This window comes from Fundulus heteroclitus, unplaced genomic scaffold (genome assembly GCF_011125445.2).
Source record: "Fundulus heteroclitus isolate FHET01 unplaced genomic scaffold, MU-UCD_Fhet_4.1 scaffold_49, whole genome shotgun sequence".
Classification (NCBI taxonomy): domain Eukaryota; kingdom Metazoa; phylum Chordata; class Actinopteri; order Cyprinodontiformes; family Fundulidae; genus Fundulus; species Fundulus heteroclitus.
Window position 1 is genome coordinate 1,071,224 of NW_023396912.1, and position 7,273 is coordinate 1,078,496.

Sequence of the window (7,273 nt, forward strand, 5' to 3'; positions counted from 1 at the left end):
ACCTCTTGCACCACCATCAGACTAGGCTGGTTCTGTCCAGTCTATAGTGCAGGGCTGCATAGTGGTGAGATTTCTGCATGGGATCCAGTGAAGACCTCACCGGGGGTTGAGATGGTTGACGACCAGCCTCTCCAGGGTCTTCATCAGGTGTGATGTTCGTACTACCAGCCTGTCGCTGCTGAGGTCTTTGAGGTGTGCAGTTTTGGACACTGGTACCACCTGCAGCCTTCCTCGGGTTAGTCTTCCTCAGAATGTTCCTCACCTGGAGCGGTGAGAACGACAGGGTGGAGGACAGTATGGACCTTCTGGTTGTGACCTAAGATGGTTTCTAGGCTTTTCCAGCTATCACTGAGTGTGTTGTCTTGCAGTTGCAACTAATTCTTTTTCCCTGTTTATGTTCTTTCCTTCTCTAATTTTCCTCCTCAGTCTTTTCTGCACACCCCTCAGCTCTTCTTCATCTCCTGACCTGAAAGCCCTTCTCTTCTCCCTCAGCAAAGATTTTAACTCTGGGTTTATCCAGGGCTTGGTGTTGGAGAAACATCTAACCTTCATGGTAGGAAGAGGGCAGTCCACACAGAAGCTGATGTAATCTGTGATAAATTCTGTTATTTGATCCTAGTCTCCATGAGGATCACACAGTTCTTCCCACTTAGTGGAGCTGAAGCCTTGTCTCAGGGCTTCTTCTACGTCCTCTGACCATCTCCTCCCTGTGCGAGTTACCACTGGCTCCCTGATCACCAGTGGTTTGTCAACAGTTTTTTAATAGATTGAATGATAATCAGAAGAAGCCAGGTGAGGGAGGGTGAGGAGCTGTCTGCCTCTTTGCACAGTGTTAGGGTGGTGTCCTCTGCAAGAACTCCTTCTGGCAGAGGTTCCTATATAAAGACATCTTTATGATTCGACCCCCGCAGACCAAACAAAAATAAACACACTGTTAACAATTCCTGGACATCAATCCCTGTCACTCTTGAAAGAAAGTAAAAGACCTTTAAATCTTGGAAACAACTGTGTTTTCTACTTCTACGTGTAGTGGGGTGTAGTACACTAGGTGTAGGAGCACAATACTGCCCTCTAGAATCTAGGAGAATAATAATACTTCAGAGGCAGAGCCGCATACATTTTTCTTCCTGCTTCTCTGTGAAGGCAGTCGCTTTTCTTTTCTCTCCTCTCCTTTTCCCTCCCTCCCTCGATGTTTTTAGCCTCTTTTTACATATCTTCCAAACTATAAATTATGGCTCTAGTCAGCTGGACTCTCAATACAATTGATGACATTTTCTCAACAGGAAGACAGGGTAAAGGAGAGTCCCTATCTTTGTGCACCCACTTCTCATTTCTGCCTGAAAGGAACATGCATCAAGCATAAATTAACCTTAAAATAATGGCCAAAGCCTTTTTTTTTTCAGAAAGCAAAAAACAATACGGCTTAAGTCACGCTCTTGACATTAAAACAGGGTGGAGTTACACAAACTCAACTGAGGATGTAAAAACTTTTGGAAGTTGATGCCAGCATCCTGATGAGATGATTTAGGCAAAAATGACTTATATTATTTTAGGAAGGTGATGGAATAATAAATTCATTTTTTACAACTACATGCAAGAACCGACATTACACCCAACTGTTAAACATCTTTTTTTATTTTATGCTGCTATAACAAGGGAAATGCAAACTGCTGAAGAGGTGAAAAAGTAAAATAGATCCAGTGAATGAAGGACGAGAGATGGAAGTAAAGAATGGTGACCTGAGTAGATTATTAACCCGGTTAAATCAGGGAATCTGAAGGTCCTAACACTGATATTACGTCAAAGAGAAATAAAGAGCAATACAGTGATTCTCACTCCTGTTACAGTAATTCAATATTATACTCAATTATTAAACTCACATTAGGCATTTTTGTTATCATCTTAGATAAATTCAGTCTTTATTATAATTTAAAATGATCAGTTGAGTTTTATTCCTTAAATGCTTTTAAGTGGAAAAAGAAATGTTCAATTTCAATTATTAGTAAATAAAGGTTAAATAAAATAAAAAATTGGGACTTTGGCGTTGAGCCTTGGTCCCTGTTGGTGTGACAGTCATGCACTGCTGCAGCTGAAGAGTTGTTGTGGAGAGTTGAATCATAATGGAGGTTGATGATGAGGATGTGGATGCTCATCCTTAACAAAGATTTTCTTTGTTCTCTCCTCATAACATTCATTACTGTGTAAACTAAAGAGAACCTAAAGCCTATTGCGTAGATAGTAAAGAATCATAAACCCAACAGAAAAAACAATCATCAGCCAGACTGTCTGACCAATTATGTACCAATCATCTCCATCCTTATTCCATCCTTTATTGGTCGCACCGCGTTCGTTTGCTCTGCCGTTGTTTTGTCCATCCGACCCTGCAGAACAGAACCAGGTGTTAGTCTGACCCGTCAGGCAGGAGACGACTGCAGAACATCATCCACTGATCTCAGATCTGCTGCTTTAAATAAAAAACAACAACGCAGAAATATACGAAACATCATCCTACAGCAGAGCGAGTCTAAATAAATGGTTTTAAGATGAGATTTAAAGTTCTGTAATGAGTCTGAGTTCCTGATGTTGTTCAGATGCATTTAAAATGACCTGAGGCTCAAACATGCAGCAAGGAGCTGATTTCCAGATGTAATCAGAGCTGGGACAGTTTCTATAATCCCTGTGAAGTCAGGATTCTGCTCTACCATCACCATGATTATAATTATTCTCATTATAAAAGATGTTGGAAACAAAATAAGAGCATTAGTGAGTGAAGGTTGACCTCTAGGTTATTTATGATGTTCACCATCCTGACTTGTTTTATTTGGTTTTCTGACTCATTTTAAAGATTTAACATACTTTATAGAGTGTGTAGACAGACTTCCTCATCAGAATAACCAGATTATTTAACGAGTTGCTGATGCCACTCAGTTCTCTGTAGTTCACCACAAACGTCCCTCCAGGCCTCTCTGACTCTGACAGGCCTGGTTCCAGTAGCTCTTTGGTCCCATGGTGCTGCTTCCTGCTGTTTGCACTGATCTGCAGATATAATCAGGGGCCATAGCTACACCTGAACTTAAGCATTTCCTGCTCCTCCGGTTCTATCCAGGCAGCATGTGCAGTGACACGTCTACCTACAGTTTTAGATATCTGATGGTTTTTGTGCATTTGCTCTTTTATGCATGAGGCCCGGGATCTGAGAATCTTTAACTCTGACATGAAGAACCAGGAAGAAGCAGGAAGCTGCTGGAAGCTCTGACCCAAACAGAATCACCTGCAGGAGAAGTTACATCCAGGTAGACGGTGCAGACGGGTTCAAAATCCAGCACCGCTCTTTTATTTCTTCCATTTCCTGTCTGAGCAACTCGACACTCATAAGTTCCTCTGTCAGCAGCTTTCACGTTCCTCAGAACCAAAGACACGTCTCCATCCTTCATCTCTTCGTCCCGCAGACCCACCCGGTTCCTAAAAGATGGATGTTGTCCTTCTGAATTCAACTTATTGACCCGATATAAAAGAACAAAATCTTCTCCCAGATCAGTTCTGCTCCAGTCGACGACCACAGCAGGTTGGTTATCAGCGGTTCTGCATGGCAGAGTGACGTCCTGTCCAGGTTCTGCTGGGATGCTTCTTTGATCTGCAGGAAGAGAAACAGAGCAGAGAGGTTAAAGATGTAAATGAGGACAGAGAAGATCTCAAGCATCTCTGTCTGTCTCTCTCTCTCTCTCTCTCTCTCTCTCTCTCTCTCTCTCTCTCTCTCTCTCTCTCTCTCTCTCTCTCACTCACTCCAACTCCATAAAAAAATCCTGACATAAAAAACAATTTGTATATTCAAGTGGAGTTGTAAGGTTTAAACTTGTTTGTCTAAGAAAACTGTTTTCAAGCACTTTTGTGGGAGTTATAAAACAGCTGATTTAAAGGAATCTTAGATGTGCTGTTTATTATCTGCTGAGAGGAAATCTGGTTATTTGACTCCAATAAACTATATTTATGACAGTTTGATCAAGACTATCTGATCTGATCAACTTCAGGCCCAAACGGGATCAGACGCCTCAGTGCAATTAAAATATTGAATATAACTGTTAAATGGACTTTCATTATTAGTAAGAAATTCTTCAGAGCTGTCATTTCTTTGCCTATGTTAAATTACATTTATCTACTAACATTTGGTGATGACATTTTCCCTACATCATTATGAGTGATCGCTGCCTTCCTCTCATCAGTTGAAGCTGAGGTTGTGAGGTCAAGGATTAAAAGCTATAAGAGGTGGATTAGGAAAACAACACTATGAACATAACAATATTATTATTATTATTATTATTTAATTGTAATCATAAAATAAAAACCCCAAAACCCGAAAGGTCTACAGTTTTATGATACATCAAGCTTAGGGACTGGCTAATATACAGCAGGTCAAAAAAGGCCATATTTTGGCTGCAGTGCTTGCTGTTCTCTTATGAAGAAAAGATCAACTAGTGCACTAAATTCAATAGATGGGTTGAAAATATCCAGTATAAAATACAGAGATTTCCAGGGTTGACTTTTTTGTGGTGTGTGTGTGTGTGTGTGTGTGTGTGTGTGTGTGTGTGTGTGTGTGTGTGTGTGTGTGTGTGTGTGTGTGTGTGTGTGTGGTGGCGGCAGGTGGGGAGGGGGGGCCCAAAAAGACTGTGTTGTCCCGGGCCCTAGCAAAGCTGTCAGCTGGCCTGTCAGCATCTTCCCTGCTTGTGCTAGGGTTCCCCTTATTTTGGTCAAGCCAAGTTCCAAAATCCACTTTAGACATAAATCCGTCTTCTGCCTCCAAACAACCAATTTAAAGGCCCACAGCATCCTCTGCTGGTTGTCTTGGGGCAGTACATTGCTGTTTCACCAACTTACATGGGCGTTACAATATGTTAAACAGTTGGGCAGCAACCCTCCCCTTGGCCCCAGATCTGACAAAATATTCCTTACCTGGAAAACCCAATCTTGTAGACTGGATGTAAACGCTTTACCTGAACACAAATCTTAACAAAGCAGAATGATTTAGACCTCTACACTGGAGTGTAAAGAGGAAGAAAAGGTTAGAAATCTGTATACAAGTACAATGTTTCCTATTTTTAGTGATAGTAAAGATGTTTCTGCCTTACTGGTGCAAGTTTCAAACCTACCAGTTAAACCAGTAACTGACTCAGCTGTGAAACATTGTTTCTGTTTTCTATACTGTCTAATGAAGTTTTGCTGCCATTTTACTAATCAGCGACCACACCCATTTACCGGAATAACACATCATTCACTGATAATATCACTGATAATCATCAGCATAGATGTGTTAAGAGCATAAATATTACATCTGTGAAATAACAACAACTATAAAAGATAGATTTAGCTATGGAGAATTACTATTACAAGAAGTAAAACTCACCTGCTGAAACAAACGTGATCCAGATGAGGGAAAGTAGAATGCTGCCCGTAGACGCATTTAATAAAGAAACCATTTCCTCGTCTTAACGATCTGCAGCCTCAAAATTTGGTTTTGTTTAAATCATTCAGGGTTATTTATAGCCAGAAAAATCCAAACAACTTTAGCTAAAAAACAGACACTAAATTAGGGCCAGTAGGTCTCACCTGGTGCTAAGAAGCAATGAATCAGTAAGAACTGGCTTATAGTGCAGCTGATTCAGAAGGAGGAGGAGTTAACAGGGACACATGACACCTTTAAAAATAAAACAACAACAAAATGTGTCTTTATTTGTCACTTGATAGAAGATAAACCCAACAAGTAACAACAATCAGTCAATTAATGATCATGTTACCTCAGAGGCCCAACTTCAGTGAAACATTTCAGACATTCTCTTGATTGATTTCATAACTCAGGGCCTCTGGTAACTAGAGGAGCTGATTAAAGTCATCTGATTAAACATATATGCGTTCACTATGACTGTTTAATTATTGTTGGAGACTTCAACTTTCACGTTGACAACCCTGAAGACAGAAGTGCAAAAGAACTGTTTGACACACTTAGAAACTTTGGTTTAACTCAGAATGTTAAACAGCCAACACACAAGCAGGGGCATATTTTAGACTTAATCATCACTAAAGGTCTAAACATTTCACAGGTCAATGTAACTGATGTTGCCCTATCTGATCACTTCTCCGTTACCTTTGAATGTATCATTACCAGTGACTCATTTAGCCAAAGGGACATCGTAAGAAAACGCACCTTTAAGGACAATGCCACAGAAACTTTTATTCAACCTTACTCTGCTACTTCAACCTTGGGCTGCAACTCAGTAGATGAGCTAGTAGATAACTTTCAGTCTAAAGTCTCAGACATAATCTCTGCCCTCTGAATCTCTGAGAAAGGCTTCCTTTTTGCCGTTAAACGCACAACATTCATTGGATCAGAATCAGTCAGTTTTGTTGATCATAACGCAAGATCATTGAAATTAACGGTGTGATCCATCTCTGAGCCACCATGCTGAGACTATGCGATCAGGCAGTAAGCCCCTCCACCTGCAATGTCTCTGTTATCGCTAGGGATGGCTCTCTCTGTCTCCTCCTCAAACACATGCTGCACATGGTCAAACCATTTTATGTTGGGGTGGGGGGAGTTCTAATAGACCAGGTCATGCGTGACGTCAGCGCTACATCCGGGTCCCGCTAGTAGGCAGAAACAGTACTGTTCTCGTCTACTACATAACAAAACGGGTGATTTAGAGCGTACTTTTAGTTCGTTTATTTTTGGAATCTAAACAATACGTACGACTTGTTGTGCTCCCTGTTGCACAGGGAGGCATTCCAAATCGTTGGATGTACTTTTCTGTCATTTACCGAAGGAGGAAGGACGAAGAAAGAAATGGATATTTTCAATGAAAAGAGCGCAGGCAGACACTCCCAATGGACTGGGGGAGCCATCATACTACGACAGAATTTGCAGATGGATGGATGGATGAATGGATTCATCCATCCATTTTCTGACCCGCTTAATCCCTCATGGGGTCGCGGGGGTCCAGATATAAAATAATTGTAGCCGTCCAGTGGTTTCAGGGGCTTTCGTGCTCTCTTGTCCGTACTGGCCTGCGTGTTTATAAGGCAGCTGTATGTCGCGGTACGGAACACTTGGCCAGCATTTCACAGACTCGCTCCGTCCCTTCAGGCTTTTGCTGTGTGGATCTGGCAATCTGATACCATCAACCATCAACTTACTCTTAAAACGATCTTGTGATACGTTTTCTAAAGAAGAAAAATACGCGGAGAACTCGTCAGTTTCTCTGTTTGCGTCCGCCGCTGTGCTCGC

The 7,273-nt window shown here is 41.4% G+C and overlaps 1 long non-coding RNA gene across 1 annotated transcript; it reads right to left on the reverse strand.

Annotated features, from left to right (window-relative positions):
* Positions 1-1,886: 1,886 nt before the first annotated feature.
* LOC118560820 lies at positions 1,887-5,575 on the reverse strand. The gene is made up of 3 exons (XR_004929605.1): positions 5,399-5,575; positions 3,272-3,634; positions 1,887-2,381 (listed from the first exon to the last, which is right to left on the reverse strand). It is a non-coding gene; the product is annotated as an uncharacterized LOC118560820 (long non-coding RNA).
* Between the last annotated feature and the right edge of the window lie 1,698 nt (positions 5,576-7,273).